Here is a 19,787-nt window from a genome sequence, read left to right as displayed (position 1 = left end):
AGTTCTAGATCCTTGAGGAATCACCATACTGTTTTCCACAATGATTGAACTAGTTTAACAATCCCACCAACAGTGTAAAAGTGTTCCTATCCACTTTGCCTTTTCAAACCTTACAACAAAACCTTCAGCAATCAAAAAAAGTGTGATAGTGATATAGGCTAGACATATAGATCAATGGAATACAATTGAGAATCTAGAAATCAGTCCATTTATCTTTGGCCAATCCATGTTTAACTTTTGACCAGGGTTTCAAAAGCATTCGATGGCAGAAGAACAGCGTCTTCCACAAATGATGCTGAGACAACTGGGAATCCATACTCAAAAAAATTAAGTTGAGCCCTTACCTCAAAATGGATATGAGACATAAATATAAAAGCTAAAACTATAATTAAGTCTTAGGAAAAAACTTAGAGGGAAATATTCATAACCTCGTATTTGGCAATTGTTTCTTAGATATAACAAAAAGCAGAAGCAACCAAATAAAAAATAAATTGTACTTTATCAAATTAAAACTTTCATGTATCAAGGGAGTGAAAAGACTACCTACAGAATGAGAAAAAATATTTTCAAATCATATATCCAAAAAATGTCTAGTATCCAGATTATAGAAAGAACTCTGACAACTCAATAACAAAAAGACAAACAGCTGAAGGGAAAAAATGAGCAAAATACTTTAATAGACATTTCTCCAAAGAAGACATACCAATGGCTAACAAGGACAGGAAAAGATGTTCAACATAGTCTTTAGAGAAATGCAAATCAAAACCACAGGAGAGGCCACTTCACTCTATGACTAGACTGAAAAAAAAAAAAAAAAGAAAAAAATAACGAGTGTTGGTTAGGATGTGGAGAAATTGAAATCCTCACATATTGTTGGTGGAATATAAAATTGTGCATCTGCTGTGAAAAACAGTTTGGCAGTTCCTCAAAAAGTTAAACAGAATTACCTTATGATTAAACGGTTTCGCTCCTTGGTTATACCCCAAATCATTAAATACAGGTGTTCAAACAAGTTTTACATAAATGTTCATAGCAGCACATAAATAATTACCAAAAGTGGAAAGAACCCAAAAGTCCATTAGCAATGAATGGATAAGCAAAATTTGATGTATTATTCAGCCATAAAAAGAATGAGTTTCTGATATGTCTACATTGAAAAACCTTGAAAACATGATGGTAACTGAAAGAAGCCAGACACAAGAGGCCACATATTATATCATTCCATTTATGTGAAATATCCAGAATAGGCAAATTGGTAGAGACAGAAAGATTAGTGGTTGCCAGGGACTGGGGGTAGGAGACATGGGAGTGACTGCTTCATGGATATGGGGCTTCCTTTCAGAAAAAAAAAAAATGAAACGAATAGGAATGATGGTTTCACAACATTGTAAATTTTTTGATGTCTCTGAATGGATCCTTTAAAATGGTTAAGATGGTAAATTTTATGTTATGTGTGTTTTACCACAACAAAATTTTAATGTCTATGAAAGGGATTTGATGAGTCAAAATCAAACAGGCAGGTAACTTTTTTAGCTGGTTAAAGAAATATAATGAAAAGATGCCTAACTCTAATTAGGTAACACTGAACGCTCCTACACTGTGGTTTCTTCTGTGCTGTAAGATACTAGTTGCTTTACAACTAGCTCTGGAAACAGAGGGAGGACAAGGAATAGAGAATAATAAAAATGTACTCAAGGGTTATATTTTGCAATGACAGAAAAATATGTTACTATATAAAATATGAATTTTCAGACACTCTTTGAAGTACTCATTTAGTTAGCTATTGTTTCAATATTTATGCTCTAGTATTAAAATGAAGCCTTTTGTCATTTCCTAGGGCTGGTATTGTATATGTGTGTTTTGAAGAAGAAGGGGGCAAGAGCTACGGGGCACAATATGGAATCTTTAAAATATAGATTTCTGAGCAAAAATATTTTGTATACATGAAAGAAGTCCTCTATGAAATGAATTTTTAACTCCTTGCAAATGAAAGCTAAAATGTTTTATTCTTTGTAAAACACATTGAGAAAATATTTGTTTCTGACTGACCATTGATTAATACCTTCACAACATACTATTTTTAGGGAAACCACCGTTTTTAATGAACACAGATTGAGTTAATGTTAATTAGACTTCATTGGTTTGGCTTAACCTCACATCCAATTCTGCTCTTTTAGATTTCTGTAACGGCAGACTGTCAATCAGTAACTCCATCTTGCAAACTCACAATATGTCATGTCCCAGTTACTGGCATGAATGGAGTTTTTGGGAACCATTCCACTCTTTCAAAAATGTCTTCAATATTTCCATTTCTACTTAGTAGGCATAAGGCCTTATGTTTTCACATAGAAGTAAGCAATGTTCACCTGTTTAGATACCACTTCTGAAACAGGTGGAAGGCAAAGGCTGTTTATGGTACTTGACTGATATAAGCATCAGTATCTTAATCATAGATATCAGGAGAATGTAGTGCAGGTATTAATATTTAATAACATGTCACTGAAATAGATGATAAAATAGAATATGCTCATACTGTATATGATGTTATGTATATTAAATATTCCATATGTGTTTTATGAAGTAGAAAAAAAAAGACCTGGTGCCTCTATTTTTGGGCAAAGGGAAGGATTAGTCCAGTAATGGTCATATCACTTGTTTTAACCAATGAAATTTGAGTGAACATAAATTGCTCTAGCAAATGAAATGATGTGAACATCTAAATGGAAATATTGAAGAAACAGTGAGGGATTCTTCATCAGCCTTCCCACTACCATGGCCATCAGAAAAATTTCAGCCGGTGGAGCCTCCATCATGGCGAGTTCTTAAGTAAGGACAACATGGAACTAAGGCTCCCTGAACCAAAATAAACACGTTGCATAAGTGTGTTTTCAAGGAGTTAGACTCTGGAATTGTTTGTTACAGTAACATAGCCTATCTTATACCAATACAGTATATTATAGACTTAGGCTAAGCAGTATGTTTAATACAATATGTAATATTTGTAGCATACATGTATTTCTAAATGTACATGGAATGTCAAACTATGACATAAAATAGAAACATATCCCTATCATGTTATTTTGATGATGATTTCCTTCTCTCCAAGAAATTAGTATAACCCTGTACTGGATGTGAGATGTATTTGCTCCAGTTCTTGTCTGAATCCTCATTTTATCATCAGGTTCGAGACAATCCATGGCTCTGTTTCTGCATACCAGACTGTTCCCTACTAGTCAACATTAGACATATTATTTCTTGGTATAAAAGCTGACATATGAATTACAGATTTTTCTCATTTCTTGGAAATTTTAGAAATTTAAATCTACAAATTACATCTTTAACATTCTTTTTAAATTACCCTAGATGTTTTCTGTTTTTAATTACCAATTTTTTAGAAATTGAAAAACCCTGGAAATATGACCTTGCTTGTGTTTGTAAAAGTCAGTCAAAGAATGCTTCAAGTGGCCTTTTTACTATCTCCTAAGGGTTTTGTCACGTTCTTGCAATTTTTGTTGAAAATTTCATCATCACGGAATGTTGCAGTTTTTCTTCATGGAAATATCATGGCAGTAATTATATATTTATGTGTGCAATCATTTAAAAAATATCTTTTTCAAAATTAGGCTGTTAGCTCTATGAGTATCTGTTTAGTTTAATACTTTGTCACCGGAAGCCAGTACCAGACTTGCCACATAATAGGTTTTTAGTAAATATTTATTTGGTAAATGTCTGAAAGACATTTTTGAAGTTGATTTCTTCTTTGCTGGGTTTTATTTGTTTTTTGTTGTTTTTTTTTTTCCCTCCTCCCAAGACCTCTTCTGTTTACATGAGACTTTGGTGAAAATCTATGGGAGAAATTAAAACATGGTTAGTTTAAGAGCTATATTTGTTTTTCTTCCACTCTACCTGACTTCATCTGGTACATAATAGGAACATAATTAAAGCAGGCATGTGATTCTGAACACAAAGCACATAAAACCACGTAAATCACTTGGTTTTTTTAACTTTTATGATTGTGATTTATAGTGGTAATGACGAGATTGGGTGTCAGGAGGGAGTGTTGGATTTGTAATTAGAAAATGAAACAGATGTTAAAGCCTTCATTTTAAATGATGTTTTCATTATAATAGTCCTCATTGCTCACTGATCACTTTCTATTTCACGTACTGAAATGCTCACCAAAAAAATCTGGGTCTCTAGGTAACACCCACCATATGAAGGCTTCACTGCACTAAAGCACTGAGAAATTTTTGATTCATTACTCTTATAAATGGAGACCCTAAAAAACCCCATGTGTAAAGTCACAGAAACAGAAACAAAATAAACCATTCTTTTTTTTTTTTTCTTTTTGGATCCAAAATACTGGGTGTATAATCATGTTTACACACTGCATGTTTTACTCTATGTTTCATAGAATTTACCTAGCTTATTATCTTGACAAAAATCCATTTTTTCCCCAGCTGATCAAAGGAGGGAAGAAAGGAAACTTGTATCCTAAATCAACCTAACACCGTTCAAAGATAAACACTGCTAGGATAAACAAGTATATCTCAGCACTCTGGGTTTGGTGGTGAAAAACACCATTTGTGCTCTCCCTATGGTGTCCTTTAATCAGAGGATGGGTCACACAAGGTTGTATCTACGAGGCCTTGATGTAAGAGGCCTTTGCTGACACTGGCACGTGAGCAGTAGAAGGAATGTAACACTGTTGATTTCAGTTCAGTTAGGATTAACAGGAGAATGGTGTCATTAAATAGGAAAGGTTATGAAAATAGTAGGGAATATCAGAAATCACTTTAGGCCTATTGATCTTTTCCTCTGCATCTTTCATGCTGCCCCCATCCCCACCTTGAATGTGGGGCAGTGCACACGTCTGGCTGAAGTCAGAAAAACCTTGAGTCATTGCCAGTATGTCTAAATGGGGAGATCTGAGAACAAATAGATGTCTGTCCTACCATCTAGAATGAATCATGAGGGCAGGGACTATGTCTACTCTGTTTGTCACTACATCTGCAGTGTCTAACACAGTAAATGGTATACGGCAGGGGCTCCAATGTTCATTAATTATTATCACACTAACATGCCAGCAATGTTACTCAATGATACTAATTGTTTGCTGTTATAACTGAGAGCATCAAGTCAGGTAGACCCAGACTTTAGGCTCAGTGAAAACACTTAAAATCTCTAGAACCAGATCTCAGCTGCCTGGTGAATCTGCAGACAAACTTCTTTTGCCTTGAGGAGGAAACACTTTTCTGTCTGGTTTCACCAATGGAAATGATTGTCCACATCTGAATGAGCCAGTCTGTTCCTTCTTCACATGGAATGCTGCTCTTAGGAAGGAATAAACACCAGCTAGCGAACAAATGGAGCTCCATATGAGAGAGGAAAGTCAGGTAATGAATTACAGAGATGCATTGAGCAAATCTGCTTTGATGTGACATTGTAGTGCTGGTGTCAATAAGATGTTGGTCAACCCCATTTGATAAAGCACATGGAAAGACAAATTTAACCTTCTAGTTTAAGAGCCTGCATAAACGTGTTGTGCGCACACACAGTCCTCTTTGATCCGTTAATGGACTCCCTACTAAAACACATTTTCATCCCCAAATGGTTGTTAGTCAAGTTTTTCACCTTTTTCTTTACATTCCTTCACAATACCCCTTGACTTCATGAAATCACTCTACATTCTACTTCAAAGAGAGGTGTATGTTTATTAACCCAGTTGTGCATAGAAGAAGAATAAAAAGCTTTTAAATGGAGCATTGCAAATTTGCAGAGACTACATATCACTGTATAGAAAACTGATTGTGTACAAGAACAGACCTGTAAAATCCCATTTGTTTAAAGGCAGGTGCTCTCAATTATAGAAATTTCTCCAGTTCTGTATCTCTCCTTAGGGATGAGTGCTCTTGTTCTGGTAAGGAGACACTCCATGTGACGTATCCATTTTTAATTAATCAGCATTTAAGTTTTTTAGACAATGAGGCCTTCATTATATTTGTTAATGAACTTGAAGGATGAATCTCTGGTCTATAGGTGACTCAATGCTATAAACAAAATATTTCATGAAACCAACCTTGAGCTTGAGAACATATCAAGTCTTCTTCAAAGTAGGGTTCCTATCCTGCTCTCCCCAAGCATTATCATTGTCATGTCACTTTGTATTTAGATGTTGTAATTGTAATGTGAGAGCAGAGAATAAGAGTAAAGGACCCAGCAGGGCATGCTGACTCTTAGAGCATGGTAAAGTCCGAGGTCCTGGCTTTTAAAACCCGGCCTTTGGATTGGCAGGATGCAGGTCCAAAGAGGGAAAGAGTGACTTGTTGGGTTCTGAGGAAAAATGTCAGCTTAAATATATGTCACCTAGAAAGAAAAAGTAAAATTAAGAGTTATTTATTATTCATGAATTATTTTTTGCTCCTTTTATTCCTGTACTCTCATTTGAATTTTTGAATAATCATGATGATCAGATCTGGACAGGCAGTGTCATTTTTGCATGAGACAATCTGGTGTCTGTCTTGTTCATGTCACCTGGTGGATCAGTGCCTCTTAGTGAATGCCTGTGCTGCTGTGCAAGGTACAAGAGTGCATCAGCTGGGCATCTGCAGATGATGGCTCCAGGTGTTAGCCCACGGAAATTGCTGAAACTCAATGCAAATGTCAAAGCTCTAGACATTGAGTTGCAAAAGCCATGCGGGCAAGGTCATGTTTTTGGTACTTGTAGCAGGAACCAAAGAGAAATTCTGAAAGCACTGCCCACATTGTCCCAGAGGGAGAGCTGACAAAAGTTTGCTCCACTGCAGAAAAACATTCAGCACACATAAAATGTCCACTGTTCCCTGAGGCAAAAAAGTAGAGTTTAAAGTATGTGTCTGAAGGAAAACAAAAACTGCCTCTTGAATGTCTGCACGTGGCAGGTAAATGAGTCTTTTCTAAGCCAAGGCCCCTTTGTCTCTTGGCAACTTAGCATTTATCTCTTCATGCTCAGCAACATGAAATTTCCCCCTTCCAAAATTCAAGCCATCTGGGCTATTAGCAACATAATCAATCCTAGCTAATAAATCACCCCACCCAATGTTCTTGACAACACAAATTCTGTAGTATGTTAAAACATTATAATAAATGACAACATGGTATGATCTATGAGCCCTCCTAGAGCTATCCACTTCACCCAGCTGGGAAAATTATGGCCTCAAAATCTTAATTTTGAGCACTTATGTTTGCTGAGCAGACATCTAAAAATGTGTCAATTTTGTGGGAGTTTAAAACCACTTACCCATGGAAGAAGCCCTTGGCTTTTCTCGACAGAAGATATTGTGATCAAAATGTCTTCTTAATGCTTTCTGTGGCCAAGCAATAAAAGAGTTAATGAAAATCAACAATTTGGATGCTGGTTAATAATGCAAATTGGTTTCTTATAGTACCAAGTAAAATGTAATTTTGGCATGGCTTATTTTACATATAGTTCTATTTCTTGGGGTTATGTTTTTACAAATGAAACACACTGTTCTTTGCTGTGAGAATATATAGTGATTTGCAAATATTAAGCCATTAATATCTTCAGTCTCCTCAGGGCAAGCAATTGGAAGTATTCTATTTCAAAAACTCAGAATCAATGTACTAGGACCATGCACAGCATTCCCCACAGTGGCTGCCATGATAAAGTACCTTGTGCAGAATTGTACTCAATGACTCATTCTGAATCTTCTTGATTTGTTTTTCCTAACAGGTAACATTTCTTGAGAATCCAACTAACTTATATAATAAAAATAATGTGTGTTGATTCCAAATACCAGAAATTATATCCTAAGTACACTTATGAAAAGCCCTCAGGAGACTTGTAGATTAACTCTTATCAGTAATAGAGAAAATGTGAAATATTTAGAGGGAGATATAAATAGGTACCTATAAGCCATCACTAGGCATATAATATTGTAGATGGCTTGAAAATTTGTTTTAGTCCATCTCTGGCTTTTTCCCTGCTGTAGTGACAGTTAGACTTCTAATTATGCTGTACAGTTTTGCTGCATCAAGAAAACATTATTCATAAAGGGGCTAAAGTCCAAGTAGTGTGCACGACACTGAAAAAATGAACTATTTAGGAAAAGAATTTCAAAAATATAAAGTATAGGCAGGTGGTAGAGCTAAGAGGAAGATGTGCTCTTATGCAAGGCTAGCAGGTATTTACATACTGAAATCAAAGTAGTTTATATGTCATATATTATTTATTATCTACTATATACACACACTTAGGGTCACCTACAAATAAAGCCATTCTGACCATCTAGAGCACTAAAATTCAGTGTGTCAACCTAGAGGATTTTTTTCTTGAGCGACACACTGTCTAACTTTTAAAATATCTTCAAAGGATGTTTCTCAAAATAGCCCGGCCTGATTCACTCCATCAGCCTTCATCACTTGTCAATCAATAAGTCATCCAATCAATCAATCAATCAAAACTAGATATTCTCATAAACAACCATTCTAAAGCTTTTTCATTTCATCAACCACTGAAATTTAGGGGGGAAAAAAAGGAATTGACATGTAGTTGCTAACATTTTATTTTCCAAACAAGAACTTAAATAACAGAAACTATCAGTACCATATGCTATCACAGGTGTTTAAAAAGAGATATTATATTTTAACATCAAAAATAGTAAAAATATCTTTTAGAACAAAGTATAATTCTTTTCATGAATAAAGAGTTAGGACCTTCCTGATATATATGTATATCCATACACACAGAGTTACAAACATACATGCATCCATATATGTAATTGTCCTTTCATTTTATTACTTTAAACTACAAATTATTCTTTATTTTATCAACATTTGCTAGATTTGGGGCAAAGAGGGAGGCCTTAGCATAATTCCAACCTGGAATAGTCTTTTACATGATCATTGGCAGATAGTCTTAGTAACATGAAGGATTTCCAGTCATTATTTAATTCTAAAACATTAGCTGAAAGAGAATCTTGGATTTTGATGTATACATCAATTATTAATTTACTGTTTTTCAGCTCCAAACCTGCCCGTCTACCCTTTGTGATGCTGATGCTTGGTCTCTGCAAACTGCATTTCTGATTTGCCAGTTTGCTTAGCCAATAGGGGATGATAAGGGAAGACCGCAAAGCTACAGAACAATAACAACAAAAAAACAACTGGTGCCTTCTTATTGATTCTTTCATGAGTTTAGAGCCTGCTTGCTGACTGCCTGCCAGAATATTAGCCTAGCAACACATCTTCACTGGGAAGTGGTAGCTCCTTTTGGTGGAATCCAGTGGGTACTTTCTCCAACATTTATAAAACCAACTTGTTCATACCCCACAATGATCTCACTATGAGCAACTAGTGCCCTTTCCTCCAAGGTCTAGGTCCCAGGCTCATGAAACAATGCTTTCAAGTTTTCAAATTTTATCAATCCAATCTTTTCATTTTGTTCCCTTGGCCCCCTAAGGATGGAAGTTGCTTCCTGCAGTTGCTACCTCAATGATAATTTAGAGCAGGGGTTGGCAAGTGAGTAATTTTATTTGTTAACTTGACTGGGCTAAGGGATGCCCAGATAGCTGATAAAACAATAGTTCTGGGTGTATCTAGGAAAGTGCTTCCAGAAGAGATTAGCATTTGGATCAGTTGACTGAATAAAGAAGATCTGTTCTCACCAATGTGAATGTCATCCAAACCATTTAGGCCCCAAATAGAGCAAAACGATACAGGAAGGGCAGATTCTCTCTCCTTGAATTGGATCATCCAATTTCTCCTGCCCTTGGAAATCTGAGCTCCTGGTTCTTGAGCCTTCAGACTGCAGGACTTATACCAATGTTCCCCCTGGTCCTCAGGCCTTTGGACTCAGATTGAATTACACCTCTGCCTTTCCTGGGTCTCCAGCTTGCAGATAGCATATCATGGGACTTCTTGGCCTTTATAATCTCATGTTTCAATTTCCATAATAAATCCCAGATCTCCATATATCCTATTGGTTCTCTTTCTCTGAAGGAATTCTGACTAATACAGCAAACTACAGCTTGTAGGCTGAATCTTCCCTGCCGCCTGTGTTTTTGTAAATACAGACCTATTGGAACACACTCAGGCCCACTTCTTATGTCTGAGGTTGCTGTTTCCTTGCTTCCACTGTAGAATTGAGTAGCGTGATGGCTCATGAAACTAAAACTATTTCTATCTGGCCCTTTGCAGAAAAAATTTCCTGATCTCTAACTAAGAGTTCTCGTTTTACCCTTTCGGTTACCTAGTTAAAAACTTCATATTTAGTTAACTGTGTTTTAAAATATTGAATTCTTTTCAAATAACCAGGTGAAGTTTCTGTTTTCACACTGATATAATGTTAAAGATTCACAAATTAACAAAAAATTGACAAATAGGAGGACTGCAAAACACACACTGCGAAAGTGAAAACAAAGAAAACAATCATCGATGAGAAGGACCTCCCTAAAAGTCAGCAAATCAACCAGACCCTGGAATTGCCACATTCCCAAGGCTAAAGAAAACAAAATGAAAGAAAAAGTTTTACACCAGGGAAAAATGATAAATGGTCAAGAGGAACTTTTTAATTGCATAAACTAAAATCAGGTCAACCTGCAGCAAGAATATTTATGAACAAATATCATTGCCATGGAGACAGATACCAAGAACAGATCAAAATTAAGTCTTTGAAACCAAACTGCATCTCAGGGAAAGAAAGAGAACTATAAGTCTATTTGGCACTTTCCTTCGGTCTAATAATTTTCAATAGATCATGTGACATTTGGAAAGGTGGGCTCAAATGACCTCTCCATACAGTTCTACATTCCTTTCTTTATGTGGCACTTGTTTTGGTTATAAAAAAGTAAAAAGCTATGTAAGGATGAGAAAAGTATAAGTATCTACTCATTATTTTTATTCCATCTTTTGACAGGAACCCATTAATGATATAACTAGTGGGAATAGAATTGCAGCATGCGATTCCATTAGGTAACTTATTTTTGGCTGCTTGTTAAAAAGTGTTGCCTAATGCACTGTTGTAAGGACAAAATCACAGTTTTCCTAACTGGTATGCAAGAAATGCTTTCCTGGCTTTCAAATATAAGTCACTAAAGAGAGATCACAGTTTTGATTACCACCTCTGGAGATTTTTGTTAGCAACATTTCTTTTCATTGGAAATCACTTTTGTAAGACATTAAAACTTTATAATATTTGTGGCTTCTAAATCTTAGATGAACCAGCTAGCCTACAGATATTTTCCACCAGAATTGGTAGATGAGTCTTTTGTATTTTCTAAGAGGTTATTACTTTACACACACACACACACACACACACACACACACACACACACACACACACACTCTTCTTAACTGAAAACAATTATTCCTCCTTACTCTGATGTTTCTTAATACATGCTCAATGTAAATTGGCAATTGCTTTGTATTTGAAACTTGCCAGAGCCTTCAATTATGAAAAAAAAATACATGTATGATAAGAATCTGCAGTAGAAAAAAAAGTAACAATCGAAGGAAGCTTTGAACATGCCCTTGGTATTCAGACAATTGAAAAATATCTAATTTAATGATAGTAAATCTGAACTTCCTGCGAAATCCCAGAGAAAATATTTATTATGGTATCCGTTCTGCGCCAAGGATACCAGGTACCTGGTATGGCATACTGTGGCTGGTCGACCAAATCCAGCCCTCTACCTGTGAATAAAGTTTTATTGGAACACAGCCAGGCCCATTTGTTTACATACTATCTATGCTGCTGTCACACTACCACGGCAGATTTCAAATGCTAAAATAATTTACTCCCTTACCACTTGCAGAAAAGGTTTGCAGAACCCTGCTCTATATAAATCAAGTATTTTTAATTATATTATTTGACCTGTAAGTTTTATACTCCCTTCTCTCACTAGTCTTTAAAGAACCAAAAATTGGAACATTTAAATGTATGTCATTCCAAGTCTCAACATTTCTGCAATGAACGCATTCCCTTTCATCCCATTTCTGATCCTCCTCTCTTGCTGCCTGTCTGGACATCTAAGCATCCTCATTCCCTCCCTCTCCTTCACCACCCACGCTCCTGATGAACAAGTCTTCTCCACTAAAACTGGCACAACTTCCACTCCTTTTCTAGACAATTGAAATAGCCTCCAATACATGCTACTTCCATTCTTTGCCTTCTTTAATCCATTCCCCTCATTATAAATAGAGCAATCTTGCCAGAATGTAAATTGAATGTGTCACTCTATGCAACCCCTTTATTGCTTTTCATCATCTTTAAGAGTAGTTCTTAACCTTGTGATCATAGAACATTGGTATGAGGAGAGCTGCTGTATGATAGTTTTACAAACACACACACACACACACACCCCCACACCCCTAACTGAAATTAAAGAACTGGATTTTGAGATGAGTTGTGTTTTGATGAATAAGACAGGATAGGTTATTGTTCTGCATTTTTCTATCGGATGGTCAGTCAGGTGTAATCGCAAGAGGAGACACAGGAGAGGCTCAGGAAAACAAAGTTTATTATCCTCATCAGTCCTAAAAACAGGGGATATGACACTCCTCACAGACACATGGGGAGGTCTCACTGTGGTCAGGGGACAGAAGGCAGGAGTTAGAAAGGTCTAGGTGAGAGCTTTTATTGGGGTTTTGGAGAGAGAGACGAGGCAGGGCACGGTGAATACTTTAGGACTGGCTAGTTTAAATAATTTTGGTGGGCTCTATGCTATGGGCTGGTCCCTGGTTGCCTGGTACCTGGCACCGGGATGACTGAGGCAGAGGAATATTATCTCCTGGAGCTCACTGACCAGAGATATGACTCTGGATTGGTTAGTTTGCATTATCAAACGTAAGCTCCTGGCTGAGCTCTGTGCTGTCTCTAAGGACTGGCTGGCTCAGGGAAAGCAGTTGCTCCCAACCCAGAACAAAACTTAAGTATCAAAACATCATAATATACAGAAAATAAAAATATAGACATTACAATTATCCTTCTATTTACCGTTTTCCTTGGGATTCAGACACATTTTTCTTAAGAAGGAGAGAATGGGATAGAGTTCGAGGAAGTTCATCTGGAATTATGCATGAATCTGAATATGTCCATGGAAGAGTGGAACATGTGGAAACATCATGTTCTTATGAGAACTGGTGATCTGCAGGAGAAGGCATAGAGTTCAAGGCTGTGATGATTTGACACCCATGGCAATCTTCTCCACGAAATCTCCCATCAATTCATCACAGAGTGATGATTTATGGTGGTTTCTTGCTGTCCCTTAAACTTTACCACTCTGTACTTGGCCTGCTGCTTCCTCTGCCTGCGATGCTCTTCCTCAGCTTGATGGACTCCTATGTATCCTTCAAGATTGGGCGTAGGTAACTCCTATTCAAGGGAAGCCTTTTCTGATCTCTCCAGACAGAGTTATACACATCCTTCCCTTTTCTCCCCAAACACCCTGTAGACCCTCAGACCCTTCCCTTATAACCTGTGCACACAATAGTTCAATCACCATATACCATATTGTCTTCCATCTAGAGGACCTCAACTGTTTTTTCTTTTCCTTCTTTACATTTATAGTGCCTGGGACTCCACCTGTCATCTAGTGAGTGCCAAATAATTACTTGCTGAATGACTGTCTTTCTGCTCTTTCAACAACTCAGAGAAAACATTGATGTTTAACTCCACTCTATCTTCTCCTCCCAAAGAGTAAAACAGGGAAGAAGCTTCCCTCACAGCCAAGAGTCACGAGTTGAATTCTATGTCTCTCAAAACATTGAGAGATGAAGAACCTTACTTTAAATAAATAAATTCCCAAATGATGTCATTTCATTCTTCAGTAGAAAAAGTGTTTGGGGGTAGCAACTTTTCTAGTATTATTTGTATTCAACCATGTCCTACGGCAACTGAGAAGTCTTTGTTCTCTATTCTGTATGGATAGAGTGACAAGTTGAGGAAGATTACTGGAGAATCCATAAGGTTACACAGCCTCATTTATATGAACTCTGAAGAAACAGCAGACGTCAGATAAAAGCAGAAAGGTTTTTCAAGAATAGTTTGGGAGGCTGTCTAAAATGAAGCACAATGCCTCATTCTTTTTAATCCTGCACCCACCAGGTGCTGAAAATATAATGTTTAAAAAGCATATAGCCAGTCACAAGCCAGTATTTTGAACCTATAGGATTTTTAATATTTAACAAGAGGTTTTGTCTCTATATGTAGTGGTTAAATCAATCAATTAACAGTGCAAATTTCACACAACCTGCTTCCACACATCTTTATTTTTTTTTTTTAACTGGATTGACCAGCTATATTATTCTCATGAAATCATAGGGTTTAATGAGAACTTATGACCTCGTAACAATGAAATAGCAGATTTTCACCTTGTAGTTACTGTCTAAAAAAAAGAAATTGAAGGAGTCTATTATGGAAGCAGTTTAAGAGTTTTGCCATGAGTTTATCCAGTCTGATCATGAATTGTGAGTGAGAAATTGGTTTCTGGGTTTTCGACAATGGCACCGGAAATAATTAAACTTGATCAGTGACAAGAAACCAGTGAAACTGGCAACTTTAATGGGCCCTCAAAAGTTTTCCTGAAAACATAGGGTAATGCCATTAGTGCTGAATTTGCCCACCTGTAACAAAAATCATTTCCTTAGGGCAGAGTAGACGTGAATGGAAACCACATTGTGATGAAGAAAGAGTCTGAGGTGATTTATGTGTGTGGTTTCGCTTGAAAGTGGGTGGCAGAGGTAAAGAAAAAAAAATAATGGTCTTTCCAGGGCTCTTTTTTTCCCTCTAATTCTATGGAAAGAGCTGTGTTCCATGAAACTGGAGTGATAAAATAAGGGCTAAAGGAAACCATAACAGGGATTATTATTAATATGTTTTCATAGACATGGCCAATGAATGTGAGATACAGTGGCATGATTTTCACTGAAATAATATATATCACTTATATGTGTGTATGTATTGAAAGTTGGATGGGGAAGAATAGGGTAAAGAAAGTCAAATTATAGAGTAATTGCCAAAATCCAATAGATGGAAAATAAATAAGTAAACCTTATTTATTTTATTTAGGTTACACTAAGAGTCCAGACTTCACCACTGTACAAAATATTCATGTGATAAGACTGTACTTGTACCCTTTAAATGTATACCAAAAAAAGGGAGAAACATTTGTTTCATGCTTACCGTATTTCTGACACTGTTCTAACAACTTTATGAATATAAACTCATTTAATTGTCATAACAACCCTGTGTGGTAGGACTATGGTTATCCCCCTTTCACTGCAGCCCAAAGAGGTTAAGTAATTTGTATAGAGGCACACAGCTAGTAAGCGGTGAGGTTGGGTTCAAACCTGTCTCCTCATGCCCTGCTCTTAACCCCATGGATAATGGACTTATCCAGATGGAAAGTAGTGAGATATCCTGGGAATACACAACATAAATTGTGCACAGTGTTGATATTAAAGAAGCACCTGATCAATTTTTTATAGCACTAGAACATTTTCTGTAGCATTCCTGCCTTACTTACCTGACATGCCATTCACCTTTGATTCTTCTCCAGGGTGAAGAAAATAAAAAAAAAAAAAAAGAATAAGAGAAGCACTAGGAAAGTGATCTAGACAATTTGGTGAGTTACTTCTTGATTGAGATATCATTTATGAATGCAGTGGCTCTACTAATAGAGTTGAAAAGGCTAGTGGTTTTTCACCAATTTTCTTTTTTAATTTTACGTTAAGTTCCTGGATACGTGTGCAGGATGTGCAGGTTTGTTACATAGGTAAAAGTGTGCCATGGTGATTTGCTGCATGTATCAAACCATCACGCAGGTATTAAGCCCAGCACGCATTAGCTATTTTTCCTGATGCTCTCCCTCCCTCCACGCCCCGACAGGCCCCAGTGTGTGATGCTCCCCTCTCTGTATCTATATGTTCACATTGTTCCGCTCCCACTTATAAGTGAAAACATGCGGTGTTTGGTTTTCTGTTCCTGTGTTAGTTTGCTGAGAATAATGACTTCCAGCTCCATTCATGTTTCTGCAAAGGATATGATCTCATTCCTTTTTATGGCTGCATTGTATTCCATGGTTTATATGTACCATATTTTCTTTAGCCAGTCTATCAGTGATGGGCATTCGGGTTGGTTCCATGTCTTTGTTACTGTGAATAGGGCTGCAATGAATGTATGCATGCATGTATCTTTATAATAGAATGATTTCTATTCCTTTGGGTATATACCCAGTAAGGAGATTGCTGGGTCAAATTGTATTTCTGCTTCTAGATCTTTAAGGAATCACTACACTGTCTTCCACAATGGTTAAACTAATTTACATTCCCAAAAACAGTGTAACAGTGTTCCCTTTTCTCTGCATCCTCGCCAGCATCTGTTGTTTCTTGAAATTTTAATCATTGCCATTCTAACTGGTGTGAGATGGTATCTCCTTGTTGTTTTGACTTGCATTTCTCTAATGATCAGTCATGTTGTGCTTTTTAAAAATATGTTTGTTGGACGCACGAAAATGTCTTCTTTTAAGAAGTGTATATTCATGTCCTTTGACCACTTTTTAATGGGGTTTGTTTTTTTCTTGTTAAGTTTCTTGTAGACTTTGGATATTAGACCTTTGTCAGATGGATAGATTGCAAAACTTTTCTCCCATTCTGTAGGTTGTCTGTTCGCTTGATGATAGCTTCTTTTGCTGTGCAGAAGCTCTTTACTTAAATTAGATCCTATTTGTCACTTTTTGCTTTTGCTGCAGTTGCTTTTGACATTTTCATCATGAAGTCTTTGCCTGTGCCTATGTCCTGAATGGTATTGCCTAGATTTTCTTAAGGAGTTTTTATAGTTTTGGATTTTACATTTAAGTCTTTAATACATCTTGAGTTAGTTTTTGTATAAGGTGTAAGGAAAGGGTCCAGTTTCAACTTTCTGCCTATCGCTAGCCAGGTTTCCCAGCACCATTTATTAACTAGGGAATCTTTTTCCCATTGCTTGTCTTTGTCAGGTTTGTTGAAGATCAAATGGTTATAGATGTGTGGTCTTATTTCTGAGTTCTCTTTTCTGTTCCATTGGTCTGTGTGTCTGTTTTTATACCAGTACCATGCTGTTTTGGTTACTGTAGCCTTATAGTATAGTTTGAAGTCGGGGACCATGATGCCTCCAACTTTGTTCTTTTTGCTTAGAATTTTCTTGGCGATACAGGCTCCTTTTTGGTTCCATGTGAAGTTTAAAATAGTTTTCTTCTAATTCTTTTTTTTTAATTTTTGAGACAGAGTCTCTATTTATCACCCAGGCTGGAGTGCAGTAGTGCTATCTGCGCTCACTGCAATATCCAACTCTCAGGTTCAAGAAATTCTCATGCCCCACTCTCCTGAGTAGCTGGGGTTACAGGCGTGCACCCCCATGCCTGGCCAATTTTTGTACTTTTAGTAGAGACATGGTTTCACCATGTTGGCCAAGCTGGTCTCGAACTCCTGACCTCAAGTGATCTGTGCCTTGGCCTCCCAAACTGCTGGCCACCACACCTGGCCAGTTTTTTCTAATTCTGTGAAGAATGGTAATGGTAGTTAATGGGAATAGCATTGAATCTATAAATTACTTTTGGTAGTATGGACATTTTCACGATATTGATTTTTCCTATCCATGAGCATGGAATGTTTTTCCATTTGTTTGTGTCCTGCTGAATTTCCTTGAGCAGTGGTTTGTGGTTCTCTTTGAAGAGTGCCTTTGCTTCCCTTGTTAGCTATATTCCTAGGCATTCTATTCTTTTTGTAGCAATTGTGAATGGGTGGGAGTTCATTCACGATTTGGCTTTCTGCTTGTCTGTTGTTGGTGTATAGGAATGCTTGAGATTTAGGCACATTAATTTTGTATCTGAGACTTTGCTGAAGTTGTTTGTCATCTTAAGAACGTTTTGGGTTGAGACAATAGGGTTTTCTAAATATAGGATCATGTCATCTGCAGAGACAATTTAGTTCCCTCTCTTCCTATTTTAATACCCTTTATTTCTTTCTCTTGCCTGATTGCCCTAGCCAGAAATTCTAATACTATGTTGAATAGGAGTGGTGAAAGAGGGCATCCTTGTCTTGTGCCGGTTTTCAAGGGGAATGTTTCCAGCTTTTGCCCATTCAGTATGATATTGCCTGTGGGTTTGCCATAAATAGCTCTTATTATTTTGAGGTATGTTCCTTCATTGAGAGTTTTCAGCATGAAGGGATGTAGAATTTTATCAAAGGCTTTTTTTCTGCATCTATTGAGATAATTATGTGTTTTTTGTCTTTAGTTCTGTTTATGTGATGAGTTACATTTATTGATTTTCATATGTTGAACCAGTCTTGCATTCTGGTAATGAAGCCGACTTGATCGGAGAACTTTTTGATTTGCTGTGGGATTTGGTTTGCCAGTATTTTATTGAGAATTTTGCATCAATGTTCATCAAGGATATCGGCCTGAAGTTTTCTTTCTTTCTTTTTTTTTTTTATTTTAAGATCTGGGGCACATGTGCAGGATGTGCAGTTTTGTTACATAGGTAAAATGTGCCATGGTGATCTCTTGTATCACAAAGAAATGTTTCTGAAACTTTTTTTGAGAAGCTATCTTAAACCCTAATCTAATTAAAGATCCTGAGAAATGAGAAATGATGTTTATCTTTTATCTGTGTCTGTATATGATTAAAATATTATGTGACTATCCTAACTATTTGCAGGACTGCAAAATTTTCTGTTACATAGAGCAAGGGTAACTTCTTTCAAAGCCAATTGGAATTGATTGGGCATTTTCGGCATGTGAGGGAGAAATCTATATGATTTCACCAACATTCTCTCAGCCACCACTCAAATGATTTTACTCTCATCAAGATCAAAATATTATTACAAAAGAAGTTGCCTTTGTCAGCAACATAGACACTTCTTCCTGTCCTGCATCTTTTCTGATGTTTCATACATGAGTTTTATGAAACCAAACTCACTAATTTGACTTAAGGTTGACTACACTCCCAGACCTTCTTTGATCTTAAAGAGGGATTGGCTCCTTTGTCTCAGATGGGTTTCCAGTGAGTCACTTTTGAGCCATTCTAGACTGTACAATCACTTAGCTTTGTATTCAGCCACTTTGAGGGTTGGTGTCATTCTTAGTCTTTGTCCCTGTAAATACTTGAACTCTTAGATTAACAACCTACTAAATACAGCATATAAGCAAAGTCACTAAAATATGTGGCAAAATAGTAAGCTTTGTGCAACACAACTCCTAGCTCCTATTGCAAAGTCAAAATTTTTTCTCAAGCTATCATATAAGTGCTTGGAAAAGGAAGATGCTTGCCTTGTCAGGATTTCAGTAGGCAAAGCGTATCAGTGGAAATTTGTGTGTTCAAGTGTCTATTGAAGTAGATTTCTTCAAAGGTTGAGTAAAAGGACCAAACGTATATTCATCAAATTCCTTATTGATTTATAATGCATGTCTTGCTTCCAGATATGTTTTCAGGCCCGTAAGTGCAGTAACATGCTGAGTGATAATATTTAAGCTGTTTCCTAGCATCCATCTTCTGTGCTTTCCTTATTTGTACAATAAGATATTTAGAAAGCATAAATATAACAAACGTGGTCACTTACAATTCAGAGAAATTCATGTCTTTAAAAATAGATAAGATGCCCTAGAAGAGTTGTGCCTTCTATATTACTACTTCTTTGTAGCTCTTAAGGATTTAAGTAAAAGCATCTGAATGTAACCTTTCAGATCATTAAAGATACAGCTTTAAAACAATAGAAATTTCTAATGTTTCCAAATCACTCTCTCTCCTCCT

At 36.7% G+C, this 19,787-nt stretch overlaps 1 long non-coding RNA gene across 1 annotated transcript in view; it reads left to right on the top strand.

Annotated features, from left to right (window-relative positions):
- Window positions 1–15,220: 15,220 nt before the first annotated feature.
- Window positions 15,221–19,787, top strand: part of LOC139363495 (uncharacterized) — a 69,032-nt gene continuing 64,465 nt past the window's right edge. Inside the window, exon 1 of the long non-coding RNA XR_011623990.1 lies at window positions 15,221–15,623. This is a non-coding gene — a long non-coding RNA (uncharacterized lncRNA). The remainder of the gene's footprint in view (window positions 15,624–19,787) is intronic.

Source organism: Macaca nemestrina, chromosome 5 (assembly GCF_043159975.1).
Source record: "Macaca nemestrina isolate mMacNem1 chromosome 5, mMacNem.hap1, whole genome shotgun sequence".
NCBI lineage: Eukaryota > Metazoa > Chordata > Mammalia > Primates > Cercopithecidae > Macaca > Macaca nemestrina.
The sequence above is the reverse complement of the archived record's forward strand: the minus strand, read 5'-3'. Positions and strand labels throughout refer to the sequence as shown.